Here is a 21,676-nt window from a genome sequence, read left to right as displayed (position 1 = left end):
CTTTGGCCCTACTTCAAAGAAGGTCCGTCATGGCATGGCTTGGCTCAACTCGGCGCAGTAAAACTGGTGATGGAAATGCAAATCGGCGCAGCTCAGTTTGATTCGGTGCAGCCAAAAGCATTTAAAAGTTTTTTTAAATGTCCTGTCAAAGTGTTTCCTACAGGCTGCCTGATTTATCAATCCTCATTAACCTCAGTCACTGTTAACTGTAGTGGTCTGTAATTGGATGTTTAGTTACATCCTCTCTGTGCCATACTTGGAACAGTGTTCCAGTTCCATCTAGTGGTTAAGTGTAAAAAAAACACTGTACTTTACCATATACTGTAGATTTATACTATTGAATCAGGATGCAAGTTCACACCGTACCTGCAAATGTAATTGAAAAGAGCTAGATACTACCCACCCCCCACACAGACAAAAAAGAAAAAACATGTAAAATGTTTTATGTTATTTTTAAAAAGTAACTGTTTGTTATTTTCTTTTTTTCCCCATTTTAAACAACCTTACACAACACGGCTCCTGGCAATATATTGCACCCTGAACATAAATGCACAACCTCATATTGCACTGTATAATCACAGTATTGTACATAGTCCCTATCTACAGTACTGTATAGTCCTCATCTACAGTACTCTATAGTCCTACAGTACTGTATAATCATTATCTACAGTACTGTATAGTCCTTATCAACAGTACTGTACTGCAAGTACTCAGTGATTTGCCAGATTTTAATGATCTCATCCTCTGCAGCTCCCCTGCAGGCTGAGGACTAATGAATAGTCATGTAGGAGAGTAATTTGGCTGTAGAGAATTTCTTGAAGTTTGCACAGCATATGCTAACCAGTGTGTACAGATGCCACAGATACTAGAGCAGAAATCAAACCTGTAGTATCAACCATAAAGTTTTATAAACCACATGTCATATATCTTGTATGTAATATCTTGCCAGCAGAATCAAATTGTTATCAGGATATTCAACCTTCAATAGGGACAAGCAGCGGAATAAAACAAGAATAAACATTGGAGTTGACTTTCCAAGATGGAAATCTCTGATGATAGACAAATGTTTGCAGACAGGCGCTGAAGTGTCCTGCTTTCTGCTGGAAGATTACAACCGACCGTAATATATATTTCCCTCTGCTGGTACACAACCTAAATAATGTACAATGTATTAGTGGTACATTAGTTTCACTGAAAAGAAATACTGCCACGTATAACGTTAAATATTAGCACACCGTAGCCTCAGTTTGTGCCTCTCAGAGAGCTGTGGTAATGTAGCATTAGCAAGATTTATTTAGATTTATTCCTTGTCTGTTGCAGTGAGACAACACATGGAGTGATAACTAACTAAGACATTTAGGTCTGGGAGTGTGCTGAAGACAGTCAGAGTTTAGTGTGACAGATAAACTGAGGAGAAGTCCGCTCATCACCAAGTTAATAAATTCTGTGAATATTTTCACTGCTCCATAATTTCTTTGAATGATCCTATTTTTTTTTTTTTTTGAGTTACAACCTATAGTTTTATAGACTAAATAACTAGATACATCTTCACCTCATCACTTGAATTAGCAGAAACACTCAAAACTGGTGTGGACGAGTCCATATTTAAAAAATTAGTTTCTTGGGCCAATGTAGCTTCTGGAGCTTCTGGAGCTTCTCCACCATCTTCAGAAAAGGAGGGGTGAATGAGGGAGTATGTAGAACCTCACCACTAGATGCTGCTAAATACTTGATATATTGCACACTGTACCTTTAATGATACGCTCGTACCTCATGTGCAATCAACAGAGGCATCTCCACAGTCTCCCACACAAGCCTATACAAAGTTTAACAGCCCCTGCCTATTAATTTTAAAAGAGTAATGGCCAATGGGGAAACTCCAACATTTGTCTGGCCAATTGTCTAACATCACTCACTCAGTAAGGGCATTGTGACCCACATGTGAATCCGGACAAAAGACCATCACTTGCCTGGTTTCTGAATGTGGGCAGTGCAGGATGTTTGTTTGAGGAGTCAACCACAAGCACGTCTTCACTATTGGTTGAGGGTGTGACTTTGCAGGTCAAGTTCACCAAAGTTGAACTCCATGTAAAACCAGATATAAATTTTCTTTGCCACCAGATGTTAATGTGTCATTTGCCCATTCGCTTGCATAGAATGGAAGTGAATTCGCCACTGTTGATTTTGTGTATGTGTGCGTGTGCTGTAAGTCAGGGACAGTCTTTCATGTTTATAGGGCTGGCCCCGCTTGCTACGTTCCAGCCAATAACAACTTGTAGTTGCCAAGAATACCATATTCTTAAATCATGCATGCTTATGGTAGAAATCACTCTACAGTAGAGTCTACAGTATGGTGGAAGTCACAGCCGTCCAAGCAGACATTCAGGAGGCATTACATACTGACAGAGAGATAGAGACTGGCTGCTGCATCTACACGCCAGCAGGATGTAACATAATATTAACCTCCTGTGGTTTTGTAATTTTCACCTTGTACGCACACATTAGCACTTCAGCTGGGGCTGTCATCTCTTACCTGGGCCTAGTGCCAAATAAGATGATTGTGCAGTGATCAAGCTCTGCACACTGTAGTGGGTCTGCCAGTAGGCTGCTTGGCTAATTTTGGATGTGATTTTGTGCTGGTGAGGGATAGATCTGATGATGATTGGCATTAGCTGTGATTAAAATGTTTAATTCTAACTATATGAAAGAATGTACAGTAAGTAATTTTAACTTTTTTGTAGTTACAAATTCAAGTTGTAATATGGATGTCCTGAATGTAGAGACTATGCAAGAATGTTTATTTCAAAAGGACAGTATTATGGAAATCACAGACTGACTCATTCTCAATTATATTCTTAGGCTACATTTGAACAGTGTTTGACCTCCTGGAGGAGATTGTGTGATTAAAATATAGGCAGAGCATCTCTGATTATAAATTCCATCCAAATTGGCCCTGTCAGTAATTTCTAGTGCTAGTGCCCTAATTAAGACTCATGCATCTTGTACTGCAGAGTAAATACCGAATAAAAATAACCTCTGGTTATAGCAGCCCTGTGACAATTGCCATGATTTTTTGGCTGTTGCTTCCATAACTGTGAGTAAATATTGTAAATCTACTATGAGCTCTGGCTGTGACTATACCATTCGCCCACGGTTTGACATGTACCTCGGTTTTTGGATCACAGTTTTGGTTCGATACACATTTTCTGCGAGGAAAACTGAAACTGTACTGTCAAGTACATAAACATACTGAATAAAAATAAAAACAGTGTTGAATGTGAAAGGTGGCAAAAGTGCCTCTTGGCCTTGACTGCTGGTATAATAAAAAAGAAAAATAATTATCAACTATCTATGGTGATGTAGTGTAACATAACCATATAACCATAAATAAGTAGTTAGTGGTTAATGACAACTGGTAATAAGTACTGAGATATTAAAGAATCTAAAATGTGAATGAATCATAAATGAATGGTTAAAACATGTGTTGCTCTGCACTAGTTGATTGAACATGCACCTATGGATTGAATTGATGATTAAACTACTGAATTGTGTTAACTGGGAGTGAAATATAACCACAAATTTAAGAGTGAAATCATGTAACTAAATATACCACACTTTTTATTATTGCTGTTAAAAGAGATGCAGTCAGTAGGGCAGTAGAGCATATTATGGAGGAGAGACAGCCGCAGCACAGGGGAGGGAAGGCCACGAAGCAGATAAGACAGGCAGGGAAAGTCCGGGATAGGCTCGTGGCGATGTTGAATGGTCGCTGCTCCGCCGCTGCTGGCGTGATCTTCGGATGCTCAGCGCAGGAGCTCCTGGACCTCTGCTGTCGCTTCGCCCCGGGCTCCATCACTGGGATTGAATCTCTTGGTCTCCTGCGTCGCCCCCGCTGTGTGCACAGGGCCTCCAGACTCAAGTTTATTATTGTCTATTCTTTGTTTTGTATGTTCCACTTTGTTATTGCACTTTGTTGTTGCATCCTTGGGTACCCTGAAAGGCGCGATATAAATTAAATGTATTATTATTATTATGATTATTATTATTATTATTCTAAGAAAAGTTGCACACACAGAAAATGCACATAAAACAGATGCAAAAAACAGTACAAAGACAACATATATAATGTTTCACTTCATCACCTTCATCGCTTTTTGTAAATATATGGTCATTCTAAATTTGATGCCAGCAACACATTTCACACCAGTCTGGAGAAGGGCAGCAAAAGACTGGGAAAGTTGTGAAATGCTCCAAAAACACCTTTTTGGAACATTAAACAGTTAAACAGGTTCATTGGTAACTGGTAACAGGTGATAGTATCGGTATGAATGGGGCATCATTCACTAACAAGGATGGGGCAAGGTTTAACACTGTGTGATAAACTGCTCAGGCAAATAGTCCAAAAGTTTCAGAACAACTTTTCTCAAGGTATGTAGGGATTTCACCATCTACCATCAAAAATATCGACAAAAGATTCTGAGGGTCAAGAGCAGGGTTGGACAATTAATTTTCCCAAGGGGCCACATGAGAAAGGGATGTTGTGGAGGGCTGGACCAATAGGCTGAACTAAAGTAAATGATATGGTTTTGATAAGTTGCTACTTGTAAGAGTAGATGTTACGATTAGGCAATGAAAATGTGAAGTAGGCATGGTAAAAACAGCAACATTATATCACTATTTAATCAACACAAAACGTGCATGTGCATTTTTTCAGTGTTTCAAAGACCAGCATTCAAAGACCAGCATTACATACAGTGCTATTGCTATTTTGTTTTTTAGTCTTACCACCATTTAGTCTATTTGCTGTTTTTAGGTTCTTTTTTCTTATTCAGTGAGAGAAATCTAGGCTGTGTTGGGCTTGAACAGGTGTGCTGAAGTCAGGTTGAATGTCTGGGGTAGAAATGTGAAGGACAACTGACGGGTGATCATCATTGAGAGGTCTTCTGAAAATGTGACCAAACCTGCTGGCTCTAAAATATACACTGATCAGCCACAACATTAAAACCACTGACAGGTGACGTGAATAACATTGATCATTTCATCACAATGCGATGTTCTGCTGGGAAACCTTGGGTGCTGGCATTCATGTGAATGCCACTTGACACGCACCACTGTTGAGAATTGATGGTAGGGCAGGTGCGGTTATTAGAAATGAATAATTATTGATAATAATTATTAAAATTAGATAAATAAAAATTAATAAAATTAGTTTTCAAATTGTTAAAACGGGGCACCACCCTAGAATCAGGGACCAATAACTAGTGTTGCTTTCGTCAACGAAAATTATGACTAAATATCGTCGTCAATGAACCTTTATCACGTGATGGAAACGAGACGAGACGCAACATAAATGGTGGTCATGTGACGAAAACTATAATCAAATATATAATGCAATTATAATGCAATATCCACGCCCCCCACCTGAAGCCTTCTTCTTCTCCACCTACTCCTTCAGCACACAGTACTGTGTCTCTCACAAGCTCCCCCTGGAAACCAACCCAGGTACTGACACTCTCCATGGTTCAACGCCCCTACCACGGTCCACTGTCTACCACTGGCTGTCATAAAGCCACTTCCACTGCTGTGATTACCTGGACTCCAATTCCTGTTGTTATTTCACATCGCAAATCAATACACACACACAGGTGTAGTCGAACTATCAATCACAGTGTGCTTGTTAAACCAACCAGGTCAGCTAACACCAAACCTCCCACCAGCAATCTAACTTTTGGGTTATTTAACATCCGCTCACTGACCAACAAGAGACCTCTACACCATGATCTACTGAATGACCCCTTAATCTAACTATTCCTCCTGGATTTGTCTACTCATCACAACCCTGTACCTCTGGCAGAGGGGGTGGCCTGGCGATATTATACAATCAAAAATGGAAAGTGTTCTCCATTATAGTGCCTGTGTACCCCTCATTTGAGTCCATAGCTCTGCAAATCAAGGGCCCAACTCCTACTATTCTGGCCACTTTTTATCGACCACCCAAGGCGAATAATGCCTTCCTACAGGAATTCTCTGCCTTCTTAACAACCTTATGTTCTGTGTCCCCAAATTTAATATTATTGGGTGATTTTAATATCCACATGGATAGCATCAACAATGTTTTTACAAAGGATTTTACTTCTTGCCTAGACAGCTTTGGACTACAGCAATATATTGACTTTCCGACACACTCCAAAGGACACATTCTTGACCTACTCTGCTGTTCTGGTGTAACCCCTCAAAACTGTTGTGCCTCAGATTTGCCTATCTCAGACCACAAGCTAAAATCCTTTAATACCAATCTAAGATTATCCAAGACAAACATGCCTCGCTCTATCTCATTTCGAAACATCAAAAATATTGACCTGGCAGCCCTATCTAATGGAATTGATGACTTTCCCAGCAGAGACAACTTATCCACCACGGATGAACTGGTATCCCACTACAATATTGGACTTCATCGACTGCTAAATACTCTTGCACCTCTGAAAACAAGATCTGTTTCCTTTGCCCATTCCGCTCCTTGGTTTACACCAGCACTACGCCAGCTCAAAACTAAAGGCTGTCGTCTGGAACGCCTTTATGCCAAAACTGGCCTAGCAGTGCACAAAGAAATGTACCATGATCACATACTCCAATATAAGGATGCTCTTTCTTCAGCCAAAACCACTTACTACTCAACCTTAATCAGGACAGCGGATGGGAACACTAGAGCCCTATTCTCAACCATCAACAACATCCTGAAACCACCTGATGCTCTACCACCTCACTTACTCACAGTTACACAGTGTGATAAATGCATGACCTTCTTCAATGCCAAAATTGAAAACATCCACCAGACATTGACTGCTTCAAATAACTCTACATTCTCTCTGCACTCTCTGCCCACATTTTCCATCGGCTCTCCACTTGCCAGCTTTAAACTACCAACTGTCTCCGAAATAACCGGACTCATCCTTAAATCTACCTACCTGGTAAAAAGCTGTCTGCCTGCCTTGTCCTCTCTCATAACTGACATCATTCATTCCTCACTGACATCTGGTGTTGTTCCATCATCACTAAAGACTGCTGCAATCACTCCAACTATCAAGAAACCTGGTGCAGACCCAAATGACTTGAACAACTTTCGTCCCATCTCAAACCTGCCATTTCTCTCCAAAATACTCTAAAGAACTGTTGCAGCACAGCTAAATACACATCTGTCTCACTACAACCTCTTTCACAATTTCAGTCCGGCCTTCGTCCCCTCCATAGCACTGAAACAGCCCTGATGAAAATCACAAACGACCTCCTGATGGCATCCGACTCTGGCTTACTCTCCATCCTGGTTCTCCTCGACCTCAGCAAAGCCTTTGACACCGTCTCTCATGACATCCTCCTAGACGGACTGGCCTCCATTGGAGTCACTGACATCCCTCTGGCTTGGCTGAAATCCTACCTCACCAGTCAAACACAATTTGTTCAACTAAAGAACCTAAGATCCGGCTCCTCTCCAGTCTCCAGCGGTGTTCCCCAGGGCTCTGTCCTTGCCCCCCTCCTGTTCACTATTTATCTTCTGCCCCTTGGACACATTCTCAAGAAATGTCATATTCAATTCCACTGCTATGCTGACGATACCCAGCTCTATATTTCCACCAAGCCTACCTCCACTCTACCACCGACAGCTCTATCCAACTGCCTACTGGAAATTAAATCATGGTTCTCACTCAACTTCCTTAAACTGAACAGCGACAAAACTGAGGTCCTCCTCATTGGTACCAGATCCACCCTAGCAAAACACAACCCCTTCTCCATGTCCATCGACAATTCCACTGTCCCACCATCACCTCAGGTAAAGAGCCTGGGTGTCATCCTGGACGGCACCTTAACCTTTGAAGCCCACATCAATAATGTTACCCGGTCTGTATACTTCCATCTACGCAACATCAACCATCTCCGTCCCTCACTTACACCAACCTGCACTGCTATTCTCGTAAACACCCTGATTACATCCCGTCTGGACTACTGTAACTCTCTCCTCCATGGTCTTCCTCGGAAATCACTCCATAAACTCCAACTGGTCCAGAACGCAGCTGCTCGTATCATCACCAGAACTCCCTCCACTGAGCACATCACTCTGGCCCTGCAGCAACTCCATTGGCTCCCTATCAAATTCTGCATTGATTTTAAGATTCTACTCCTCACTTTCAAGATCCTTCACAACCTGCCACCATCATATCTCTGTGAACTTATCCATATCCACACACCTTCCCGCACTCTTCTACCATCCAGCTCTTTGCCCCATCTGCCAACCTAACCACCATGGGGTCTAGAGCTTTCAGCCGATCTGCCCCCACCCTCTCTCCCACCAGACATTCGCACTTCCGACACTGTCTCCACCTTTAAATCCCGCCTGAAAACGCACTTATTCCGAGTGGCTTATTCTGTATCAGACTAATCATACAACCACACCCATGCCTATTTTCTATTATTGCACTATGTAATCCCACATCCATATTTATTTATTTATTTACCTACCTTTCACAATTGCACTAAAATGTTTTCAGATTTTCTTTTTTGATGTATCGTTGTTGCTATGTGTGGTGACCTTGAGTGCTTTGAAAGGCGCCTTTAAATAAAATGCATTATTATTATTATTATCATTATTATTATTATTTTTGTTGATGAATAAAAACGGGACTAAATGTGGTTTACAAAATAAAAACTCTGCTAAAATATCTCTTCATTTTCGTTGACCAAAACAAGACGAGACGAAATGTTATAACGTTATTTCGTCTTGCTATTATTATTATTTTGCAATATTTCTTTTTCCTGAGTCTCAATTCAGGGGCTGCATCAGGTCGCACTGCGCAGACGCAGGCGACGTCGCTTCCTCAATCCCCACTCAACACAAAGTCTGACACAAAGAATTCAGTACTATCTGTTATTTGTTCTTTTCTGTCAACGAATTCCCATCTCATTATATCTCCCTAAGGTCCAAACCATTTGTAGTGTTATATCTTGTAATAGTTTTTATGATGCAAAATCTGACTTCAGTTTACAAGCAATACAAGTCACAGACACACACATTTTATTTGCATTTTTTTATTATGTTATTGTAGCTCAAGCATTCAAGCACCTTGTTTCTCTTTAAGTTAAGCTTGAATGTAATGTCAATTTTTTCTGGCATTGTCATTTGAAGCTATTTTATTTATTTATTTTATTTAAATTTATGTGTGTGTACTTCTTACATGTTTGATAGGTAAAATAAATATGTTGTAAATTCAAATCAGAGCGTTTTCCGTGTCTGGAATTGAATGTATTCTTGAGTCTATAAGGTAACAATAATATAATAATAAGATAACCTTGTTTGACTTGTGAAATGGGCGACTTAAAGAACATTTTGGTTTTGTCTATTCTATACTAGGTACTTGTACTATATTAACTGGGTTAAATATAATTGCATTACTAAAAAGAGACTAAAGTACAATTTTCATTGACTAAAACTAGACTAAAATGTCATCAGTTTTCGTCGACTAAAACTACGAAAATAGTCATGGGTAATTCTGACTAAAATAAGACTAAAATGCTCAGACTTTCAGTCGACTGAAACTTGACTAGACTAAAAAGAGTATAAACGTGACTAAAACTAATAAAAACTAAAATGACAATTTGACACAAAGACTAGACTAAAACTAAAATTAAAACAGGCCGCCAAAAACAACACTACCAATAACCAGACCAAAATTAGTCTCATAAGAAGGGTTCACTTTAAATGTAAATATTTGTAAAATATTGTGACAAGCTTGGTAGAAAGAAAGTCTCACAAGACTGATCTTTAAGTGCAACGCATATCCCGTGCCAGGACCGCTGATTTATTGACATTAGACACACCCCTTAGACACAAACATTTGATGAACGTCATTACCCGCTATATCATATTCGGCCATGGTGGCACAATGTAAAACTTATGTTTATGCTAATTTAACACACACATCCTTAGAACATAACAGGACACAACCACAACACTCGGAACATGTACAGAAAGTAATAAAACGAAACATATCTGAACAATGACAGTCTCATGAGTATTTGACATTACACTCCCATGAGTCATTGCGCCACCTAGCCCTCACTGTCCGTAACAAGTACTCCTCCAGTCACTACATAGCCCCCATCTGAGGGGTCAGTCATCCCCGACAACCCCATCACCCAACACAAAGTCCCTCAAATGTCCAGGACGCTGCCACTGGCGAACAGGCCGCCTGGGGCTCCCAGAAGGTGCATCCAGGGGAGGGTCACACCGGTCGGAGCATGGGTTGTTGCTGTTGCCCTCCTCTCTGTCAGCGGATGGGGCAAAAGGGTAGTAGGGCGAGAGTCTGTCTTGGTGCAGCACCACCACACATCCCCGGTCAGGCATGCGTACCCGCTACACCACCTCAGACAGCCGGTTCACAACTTCACCGGGCCCCTGCCAGTGGCTCTGAAGCTTTGGGGAGACTCCCTTCTTGCGGACAGGACAATAAATCCACACCTTGTCCCCTGGAGTGGAGGCCCGCCCCCGGCACCGTGTGTCATAGGCTCTCTTTTGCCGTACTCCAGAGTTGGCCTGAACTTGGCGAGTGTAGTCATGAGCTACCTGCAGGCGATCCCTCAGCCTGCAGAAGTAGTCCATCTCTTTTCCTCCAGGAATCTCAGGCTCAGGCGGAGCTCCAAACACTAGGTCCACCGGTGTTCGGATTTCTCGCCCGAACATGAGAACAGCAGGCGTGCACTGGCTGGACTCCTGGACCGCAGTATGGTAAGACCACAGGACCAGGGGCAAGTGGCGGTCCCAGTCCTGCTGGTGTTGGCTGGTGAGGATGGTGAGTTGGGTGGCCAGGGTGTGGTTGAACCACTCCACCAGCCCGTCACTTTGTAGATGGAGTGGTGTTGTTCTCGTCTTGCTCACCCCCAGCCGCCGACAGACCTCATAAAAGACCCGGGACTCGAAGCTCCATCCCCGGTCACTGTGGAGCTCAGTAGGTGCCCCAAAGCAGGAGAACATCTCCTCCACCAACTTTTCAGCCGTTGTAATGGCACTCTGGCCTCTGGCCACTTTGTGAAGTAATTCATAGCCATGAGGATGTAGCCCCCACCAAGTACTGCTGCAGTGGGGCGTGGGAGTGCTGGGTTGATCCCTTCTTAGCGGTGCAGGAGTCACAGTAGTGCACATGTAACTCCATGTCTCGTCTACAGCCAGGCCAGTAGAAACGCCCCCTGAGGCGGCGGAGGGTCTTGGAGTCGTGGCACCAATAGTTGCAAGCAATTGTTCCCCTGTCCAGGAACATGCCACCTCCGATACAACAACCAGTCATGGACCTCAAAGTTACCCCATTGGGAGTGGTAGGCTTTTATCTCAGGGCCTTGTGCAGATACCTCTGTCTGATGGCGGTTGTAGTCAAAGAGACAAGATGGCGGAGAGCCAAAATGGCGGTCACCCTCTCTTGGACGGTGACGTCACAGAGTGTTCCGTTGAAAGGACTACAAAAATGGCCGAACCGGAATTGGGGGACTCACGTTCGTTCAACTACAAAAATGGCTGAATCATGTGTCTAGAATTCCAGAAATGGCGGACATGAATACGCCACCTAAAGCTAGTCGAACGAATGCGTGAGATTTGAACAACGGCAATGGTTACACCACCGTTAGCTTCGTGTGTGCTTTGATTGCACATGAGATGAATTTGGAGGGACAGTGACCTACTGTTCCACAAAAGGTGGTCGTGCTACCATGAGGCGTCCGTCTCTGAAATCATAAAAGGGAGATATCACGAGACACACGTATCTTATGTTATAGCGAGGTCATCAACCATAAGTCTCCAACAGGTCGCCCATAAGATTACGTGTGTGCTTGCGTAACCCGTAATATGTGTGTACATGTACATGTGGGTTAGCTAGAGAGAGAAAGAGAGAGGAAGACAAAGGGCTAACGCCCTTAGCGGTGGCTAAGCTAACACTGCCGCTCCACAGAGTGGAGAGGCAGTCCTGCGTTGGCTGTTAACTCAAAACTCAACTCAAAATGTAATTATATAGCACATTTAAAAACAACCTTAGTTGCTCAAAGTGCTGCACAACATACATAGAGTCAAGTGCTAGCAATATAGATAAAATCAGCATAAGTCATCAACATAGAGTAACAATAAGACAGGGCAATAAGTACAATTACTAAGATAAGGTAAAACAAATAAAAGCTATACTAAAAGATGAAAATAACAGGTCAGGGTGTCAGGGTGAGTTGAAGGCCAGTGAGAAGAGGTGGGTCTTTAAAAGTGATTTAAAATGCTCCAGAGTTTCAGCTGCTCTAATATGGAGTGGTAGGTTGTTCCATAAATTAGGGGCCACAACTGAAAATGCTCTGTTGCCCTTGCTCTTTAGTTTCGATCTGGGGCAAACCAGCAGTAACTGGTTGCTTGACCTCAATGCTCTAGCTGGAGTGTGAGGCTTAATGAGGTCGGATAAATAAGGAGGGGCTAGACCATTCAGGCTTTTAAAAACAAACAATAAGATTTTGAACTTAACCCTAAACTGGACAGGGAGCCAGTGAAGAGAGGCAAGAATAGGGGATATGTGATCGCGTCGTTTTTTGCCTGTCAACAATTGGGCTGCTGCATTTTGGACAGCCTGTAGGCGGTTCAAAGACTGCTGGTCCAGTCCAACATAAAGAGAAATGCAATAATCAAGACGACAGGTGATAAATGCATGGATCGCCCTCTCAAAGTCAGGTAGGGGGAGATAGGGCTTCACCTTACTTAGTAGTCTTAGCTGGAAAAAGCTAGATTTGACAATTGAACTTATCTGTCTGTCAAATTTAAAAGCAGAATCAAAGATAACTCCTAGGTTCCTAGCAGTAGGGCGACAGTAGGAGGCTAGTGGACCAATAACACTGTTACAACCATCAAGAAGGTTGGAGTTCCCAAATAGAATTACTTCTGTTTTTGATTTGTTAATATTCAGGAAATTTAAAGCCATCCACATGTGAACATCATTTAGACAGTTCAGCAGAGCTTGGGTGGAGGCAGGGCTATTAGTTTGAATAGGCAGGTAGATCTGTAGATCATCAGCAAAACAATGAAATGATATATTGTGTTTTTTAAATATGGACCCCAGGGGAAGCATGTAAATTGAAAAAAGAATAGGGCCCAAGATGGACCCTTGAGGCACCCCACATTTAAGAGGGGATGTGGCAGAGTTATGTTCATCCATATGAACAGAAAAACACCTCTCTGATAAATACGATTTAAACCATGTGAGGGCTGTGCCTTTAAGGCCTACACACTGGTCGAGACGTGATAACAATATTTCGTGATCTACAGTGTCGAATGCAGAAGTTAGGTCCAGGAGCACTAGAGCAGCTGAGTTACCAGAGTCAAGAGTTAAAAGCAAGTCATTAAAAACTCTAAGGAGGGCTGTTTCTGTGCTGTGGCGTATTTTAAAACCAGATTGGAATTTTTCAGAAATGCCATGAAGGTCAAGGTGTGACTGGAGCTGTTCATAAACCACCTTTTCCAAAACTTTTGACAAAAAAGGAAGTTTAGAAATGGGTCTATAGTTCGACAGAACAGATGGGTCAAGCTTGCTCTTTTTGATAAGAGGCTGCACCACAGCATGTTTAAAAGCAGCTGGCACACAGCCAGACATCAAAGAGGAATTAATCAGGTCGACAATACAAGGCCCTAAGGTGCAAAAAGCATCCTTTAAAAAGCGGGGTGGGATGCTATCAAGGGGACAGGAAGATGGCCGTAGCTTCTGGACTATTTTGGTTAGAAGAGTGAGCGACACCTGCTCAAATGCCTCAAAACTAACAGGAAATAGGAGAAGCAGCAGGATCAGAGGTAAGAGGGGAGGGGATAGATCTGATAGCAGAGATCTTGTCATTAAAAAACTGAAGAAATTTCTCAGAGTGTGGGTGAAAATACAATGGAAGAAGAGTTACAGGTATTTAAAAGAGAATTCAGTGTATTAAAAAGAAACTGAGGTTTATGGCTATTGTTTGACACAACAGTGGAGAGAGTGGGTGGTGTCATTCAGTCATGGTTCTGTCAGCGGCTTAGAGCGTCCATTAAGTCACTACATGTAAAGTTAAAAAGAGCTATGAACTCGTTAACACTGAGATTACAGCGGTCCTCGCAGGCGAGGAGCCCAGAGGAATTAAATGCTTCAGAAAACTCAGACACTCTGGAAGAGTTAATAGTACGCACGCGGCGTGCTGGAGCGCATGGTTTGACATTAGAGGAAGGCACAGTAACAGTAAATAAACCAGCAAAATGATCGGACATATGAGTGTTACAAATGTCAGTGATGTGAATCTTTAGACCATGGGAAAGCACCAGGTCCAGTGTGTGTCCTTTTTCATGCGTCGGCCCAGCTACCGACTGGGTGAGATTAAACGAGTCAATAAGGTTCATAAAGTCTTTGGCCAAGGGCCTTGATTCACAACAGACATGTATATTAAAGTCACCAACAATTAAGAACCGATCATATCTCAGTGCTGTTTCTGCCACAAAGTCAGCAAAATCCTGTATGAAATCCTTGTTGAACTGAGGTGGGCAATAAATCAGCGTGCACAGAATCGGAGAAGTTAAGTTCAACACAAATGTCTGCAGTTGAAAGGTAGAAAAGGAGTCAGATGATGACTGCTGGCATTGGAAACCGGATTTATATACCGACGCTAGCCCCCCTCCTCTGCCAGTGGTCTGTGGGGAGCTGAGGAATAGACAGCCAGGAGGGAGAAGCTCAGAGAATGGGGCAAACTCACCAACAGCCACGTCTCCGTCAGGAACATAAAATCCAGTTCATGTGAGGTGATGAAATCATGTAGCAAGAACGTCTTGTTTGCAATCGATCTAGCATTAAGAAGAGCGAACTGGAGATCCATTTCCTCATGTCCATGTGGCGTGGCACGAGACAGCTGCCGGAGATTCGCGTGGTTCATGCCACCGTAGTGCGCTCGGCTCCGCCTCGGGTGAGGAGTTTCCACCAGTGTGCATGGTTGGTTCCCTGGCAAGTGACGGGGCACAATAGGCTGGATCCACCGGAGTCCCATTGGCCAGGATGCCGTAGAGAATTCCCTTGGGGGATGATGAGGATTGGTTTTTCGGCCAGTTCTCAGATAGGCCTTGATTCTTGACCGGGCCTCCAAATTCCCCAGATCCCAATCTGATCAAGCGTCTGTAAGACGTGCTGGAGCAGCTCTGATCCATGGAGGCCCCATCCCCCAACATACAGGACCCAGAGGATCCACTATAAAACGCCCTGGTGCCAGACACCACAGGACACCCTCAGAGGTCTTAAGTCCATGTTTTGACAGGTCAGAGCTGTTTTGGCTGCACAAGAGGAACCTTCATAATATTAGGCCGGTGGTCATAATATTATGCCTGATTGATGTACATACAGTATAATATATATAATACTGATTAAATGTCTCTTGGCCATTTTCACTTCAGTTACATGCTTTTGATATCCATCTACAAGCTTCTGGTTGTCCTCTGGCTAAATTTTTAACCACTCCTTTTGACAGAATCTGTAAAGTTCAACTAAATTTGTTGTCTTCCTGGCACAGACTTGTTTCTTCAGCACAGTCCACATGTTCTCCATGGGGTTCAAGTCAGGACTTTAGGAAGGCCGTTCCAAAATCTCAATTCTAGCCTGATTGATCCATTCCTTTACCACTTCTGATGTGTGCTTGGGATCATTGTCCTGTTGGAACACCCACCTGCACCAAAGACCCAATCTTCTGACTGATGATTTTAGGTTTTCCTGAAGAATTTGGAGATAATCCTCCTTCTTCATTATTCCATTTACTTTCTTTAGAGCAGCAGATTCACTGGCAGCAAAACAGCCCCACAGCAAAATACTACCAGCACCATGCCTGACAGTAGGTTTGGTGTTCTTGGGGCTAAAGGCCTCTCCTTCTCTCCTCCAGACATATTGCTGCTCATTGTGGTCAAACAACTCAGTTTTTGTTTCCTCTGACCACAGAGTTTTCCTCCAGAAGGTTTTTTCTTTGTCCATGTGATCAGCAGCAAACTTCAGTTGAGCTTTAAGGTGCCTCGTCTGGATCAAGAGCTTCTTTCTAACACAGCAGCCTCTCAGCCCATGTTGATGTAAAACACACCTGACTGTGGACACTGACACCTGTCTTCCAGCAGCTTCTAATTCATTGCAGACTTGCTTTTTGGTGGTTTTTGGTTGACTCTTGACCATCCTGGCCAGTTTTCTTTCAGCAACAGGTGATAGTTTGTATTTTCTTCCTGATCGTGGCAGTGACACAACTGTGCCATGCACTTTATACTTACAAACAGTTGTTTGTACAGTTGACTCTGGGACCTGTAACTGCTTTGAAATGGCTTTAAGTGACTTTCCTGACTTGAGCTGAGCTCCTTAGACTTTTCCAATGTAGTGTTTGTGGCTAATGGCTGTATCAAACAGGTCCTATTAAAATGGGCCCAGAAAAGTCACCAGCTGTTATCAATCAGAGTCACTCAGAAGAAGTTAAGATGCTACAAAGAAAATTTGATTCACACAACTTTCTATAATCACCTAAATTGATTGTTCAAGTTACTGTATGTATATTTTTGATCCAGCAGATTTGGTCACATTTTCAGAAGACCTATAATAAATTCATTACTGAACCAAATTTCAGTAGTATGTGTTCCACTCATTCATCACAGAAACATGAGAGCTGTAGAAATCAATGGAACTGAAGACTGCCATGATATACATGTTCTTTACCAGTGTATGTAAACTTTTGACAACAACAGTATTTAGGTAGATCTAAAGAGAACCAACATCTTCTGTCTCCTCTTTGAGAGAAGAACAAAAGTCCAGTTGACTTACTGACTGAAAGTGCCCTGCCAGTAGTGTATCAGACTGCAGGTCAATGAGTTTGAGCTGAACATCACTGGGTGCATTATTCACACTGCAAGTGAAGGGAGATGAAATCATGTGCATTTCACTCTGAACTGTTTTGAAGTCTTTAAATCACCTTGAAAACTCAGCATACAGTGCCCCTAACACGGATGAGTACCTGCGGAGGTTCAATGTTGGCATGTAGGCGAGAATGTTACCTTCCAATTGGCTTGAAAGAAACCACAAAATTCTCATGAAAGCCTTCACCAGGCTGCACATTTCATGTGCAAATAGGCCCTTGCCTTGCAGTCTGGTATTTAGTTAATTCATTAGTACAGTCACATCAACAACAAATGCAAGATCTGCAATCCATTCTGCATCTGAGAGCTCTGGGGTGTCCTTGCCTTTCTTCTTAAGAAAAATCTAAAATCTCTGCTCTCAGGTCCCATACTTTTGAGCACTTTGTCCAGGCTGAGCCATCTGACAGCTGTGTGGTAGCCTGTCGCCATGTTCAGTCTCATACTCCTCCAAAAGTGCAACAAACTTTCTGTAAATTAAATGCTCTAGCCCTGATGAAGTTAATTATTTTAGTTACAACATCAATAACATGATTAATTTTTAGCACTGACTTACACAACACCTCTTGATGTGTAATACAATGCAAATATACTAATTTCAGTTCTTGGTGCTTTTCAGTCACTGCTTCAAAAGTCCGACATTTTTCCCTGTCAGATTTGGACAAACATTGGTTGTAACACCTGCCAGTTCTTCCCATTTCAGTCCCAGCTTGTCCCATGAAAAAATCACTCCCCGTCGTGGTCCCTTTCATTGACCACATTGGTGCCAGCTCCTCCATAATCTCAAAGTATTTCCTTATTCCCCATATAAAGATGAGTAGCAGGGCTGTGTCGCAGGGACATCACAGCTCTGGTCCAGAGCCAAGGAGAAAATGTCGAAAGTGTCTGCTTTTTTTTGCAGCTGAAGCTCCAGATTTCCCATGATGTCCTCGATCCCTCTTGCCTGGAGAGAGGCACACTCTCAAATGCTTCTTATTTCTCAGGGCGCTTCAAACTTTCATCCAGTCCACCAAACACTATTTAATGAACTCCCCAGAAGAGAATGGCATACTGTTTTTTGTGATTTTGTGGGATATCACAAATCTGGTGTGTTTAGTCTTGTAAAGGCGATTCAAATTCTATATGGGCTTTAGGAACACTTTGGAAACCCATCAATGGTAAACACAGTTCATTGCTGCATCTATTAGTGCAAGTTAAGACTATACCAATGCGAAGTCAAAGCCATATATCAACAACATCCAGAAACATTGCCAACTTATCTGGTCCAGAGCTGATATGAGATGGACTGACGCAGAGTAGAAAAGTGTGTTGTGGTCCGACGAGTCCTTATTTAAATTTTAATTGGAAATCATGGACATCAGGTCCTCCTGACCAAAGCAGAAAAGGACCATCCAGATTGTTACCATGCACCAAGTTCAATAGCCAGAATCTGTGATGGTATGGGAATGTGGAGGTGGGGTTGTACTGACCAGTGTTCTTTTTCAATCAGCTAAGCACTAAGTTCTCTACATGGCCTATACTGTAGCTTGTGTACAGTACATAAATCTTACAACCACTTTAATTCATATTTGTATTCATATTCATAGTATATCGTTATTATTAGGACTGTCAAGTGATTCAAAAATTAATCAAATTAATTACAAGTTTTGTGATTAATTAATCAAAATTAATCGCATCAATCCCATATGCCAAATGTAAGCATTTAAGAATATTTCAATGCAAATGTATTTTGGTGAATCAATGAATAAATGGACATTCTAAACTCTAAAAGGAGGAGATATTTTTAGCTTATAGTTCTCCGATCGATACAAGATTCCTTGCTGCACAAGTTGCACAAACTGGTGCTCCTGTCAACAGTTCCATCTGGGTGTGTTTTGAATCCCCCTCCAATGTGTTTTGGTATTTTTAGGATCTTGCCTGTCAATGTGTTATAATTTTTGACGAATAACTTAACTTTTTTAATAAAAAAAAATTAAGCTGCCGCTAAAAGGAAATGGACTACAGTAGAATCTGGGCCTTTTGTGTCATCCACCAAGTTTGCCTTCTGGTGTCTAAAGAGTGGTGTAGCTCCTTTAAGAACAGGGACATTTGTAGTGAGTGGAGAGTGATGGTTGGTGGCTGAGCTCAGAGCCGACAGCTGTCACTGGAGCAGAAGGAACGTTAACAGTTAAGTTGTCTAGTGGCACTAAATGTACAGTACAGGTTACAGTTTGACCATGAATAAACTCTGTAACTCCTCAATACACAAGAACACCTCATGACTGAGTAACAACTATCACTATCCCTGCTAATATCCTTGCTATTTGTATCCCTGCTAATAACCAATGCTTTTGTTATCCATGCTACTGACGTTAATCATTCTGAAATGACAGCGTCTTGTAGCAATGATATAACATCCGACTATTATGGACTTTTCCATTCAGTATGCTCAGCAGCATTTAGTTATTGCCTCCATCATGTTTAAAAGCTGCTGTGGACGTAAGGTCAAGGGGTGTCATAGAGTGTGATTAATCTGCTTTTGGTGTCATTTTTTCTGTAATTTACATTTTTTGTAAGCAGTAGTAACCAGATAGTGATGGAAATATGTTTTTTTATATTCACATCAAAAGTTTGACATCTGTCAAAGACTGTCCATCCACTTTGACTGCGTTTGAGTCTATGTAACGATATATCTCCCACGCCTTGCTTGATCAGGGTCCTGTGCCCTGTTGGCTTGGAAAACAATTTTGCCCATTGAGTGCAACAGCTTGATCCAGGATGTTGTGGCAGAAACAGGTCTTTGCACAACAGTCTCTGATTTCCCATTGTTTCGTCCATTTCATTATCCTGAAACCAAACATCAGCCAGTTGCAGCATTAACTCCTAGATGGATTAGCATGGCTCCCATCTGTTACTTCTCCACCCGGGGGTGGTCCGGCTGAACTGTTGAAAGGTGTAGTGGGCAGTGATCATCTCAAAGTCTGCTTCTCTTAATCCAAAATCTTTGATGTGTTAATGTATTAGTACATCTCTCCAAACCTTCAAGCCCCATTCACACTGCCCTTTCAAGGCGGGAATTATGTACTCATACTCCGCCTCGTCGTCTATGTGAAAGTTACAGGGTCAGAGAGGGGGGGCAGTTTCATTCCGCCTCTGATCTGCCACCAGGGGTAGTATCAGAGCCACAGCAGATGCTGTCTGTGCAAATGGAAAAGCCGGAGGCGCGGATCAGGGTTGTGTCAATCTGATGGTGTTCACAGTCTGACAACTAAACAGATTCATCAAATACAAGAGAAATGACCCACAAAGCAACGTTACAGGACCAAACAACAGTAATGTGGTAATGTGTGTCTTCAGTATCTCACATTAGGAAAAAAAATACTGCAGTTATACATGGAGAAGCCTCTGTTATCCTGTCTGTCCCACTGATATTTCGTCACATTTCTTCCCGAAAAACAGCGTCTGTCCCCGGAAGCAGAGCTAGGCCGCTCCCTCTGTTGAATGATGGTGATGATGTGATGTGATTTAGAGGAAAAAACTTTAACTCACTATGTCTCTGTCTCTTTTTACTATTGTGTTGTTGTAGTTACTGTCTCTGACAACTTGTATTGAAAATAAATCACAGCAATGGTCAGCTCTCCTAACCAGAAAACAGCATCCCCCCCCACGAGTGAGAGAGTCAGACAGCATTCTGTTTACTGATGGCGATTATGTAATTATGTCATTTAGAGTGAAACACGTAACTTTGTCACTTTACACGACGCATGATGGGTCAGGATCTCAATCACGACACATTACAACTGCATCTATATGATAATAAATAGTCGGCTGACACATGTTTCAATTAACAGATGGAAACCGGGGGAAATTGGTTAAAAAAACAAAAACAAAACACGGATGTCAACGCTGTATGAAATGACACACATAAATGGCTTTATGCCGGCACTGCCTGGTTCAGTGTGAACAAATAAAGGCGCCGTAAAGGTGAGCCTTCGCTGTGGTGATAATGCAGAGACTCTAGCCCCTTTTAGTTAGAAATTGCGCCACATTTACAGCCAGGTAAAGGCTGCAATCTGCCGCCTTGTCTATGTAAAACGGAGGTGTAATATTCCTCCTTTGCAAAAAAGCCGCCACTGGGGTAGGCGTAAACACGTGACGTGATGTGAAGCACAAAGTTGGGCGTGAACAGTGACGAGTGATCTGGTTATTGACGATTGTCTCGGCTGTGATGGTTAGCATCTCCCGGATCTCAGCGGCTTTCCAGTTGCTCATCTTGACATCCGCGGACGAAGTGATGAACTGACTGCTGCGATCAGCTGTTTCCTGCTTTTAAAACTTCTGGCTGTGGGTCGCATAACAGTGCATGTCACGCAATTGCCGGCACATCAACGCCTTGGATTTAAATAGCAATGGAGGCGGCAAAAAGTGTACCCTCCAAGGCGTCATATTGGCGGACCAAAACAGACCCCCAATATGCCACGGTCTGTCTAAATTCGCGGACCTAGCCACAAAAAGGACAGCCAAATTGGCGGGTTGCTGTCCAGTATAAAATATGGCTTCTGTTTTAAAAGGGCTGTAGACTTAGTGTCTCACAAATATATAGTCTCATTTAAAAAAGTCTCTTGAATTTCCTGAAGAAGCTCCACAATAACTTTTGGACAGCAATGGGGCTCTATGGCACAGAGGAAAAAGATATATCAGGCTTCGGGTTGCACAAACAATGCTTAACAGGAGGATTCCTTCATGATAATGATTTGG

This window comes from Pagrus major, chromosome 13 (genome assembly GCF_040436345.1).
Source record: "Pagrus major chromosome 13, Pma_NU_1.0".
NCBI classification, from domain to species: domain Eukaryota; kingdom Metazoa; phylum Chordata; class Actinopteri; order Spariformes; family Sparidae; genus Pagrus; species Pagrus major.
The sequence above is the reverse complement of the archived record's forward strand: the minus strand, read 5'-3'. Positions refer to the sequence as shown.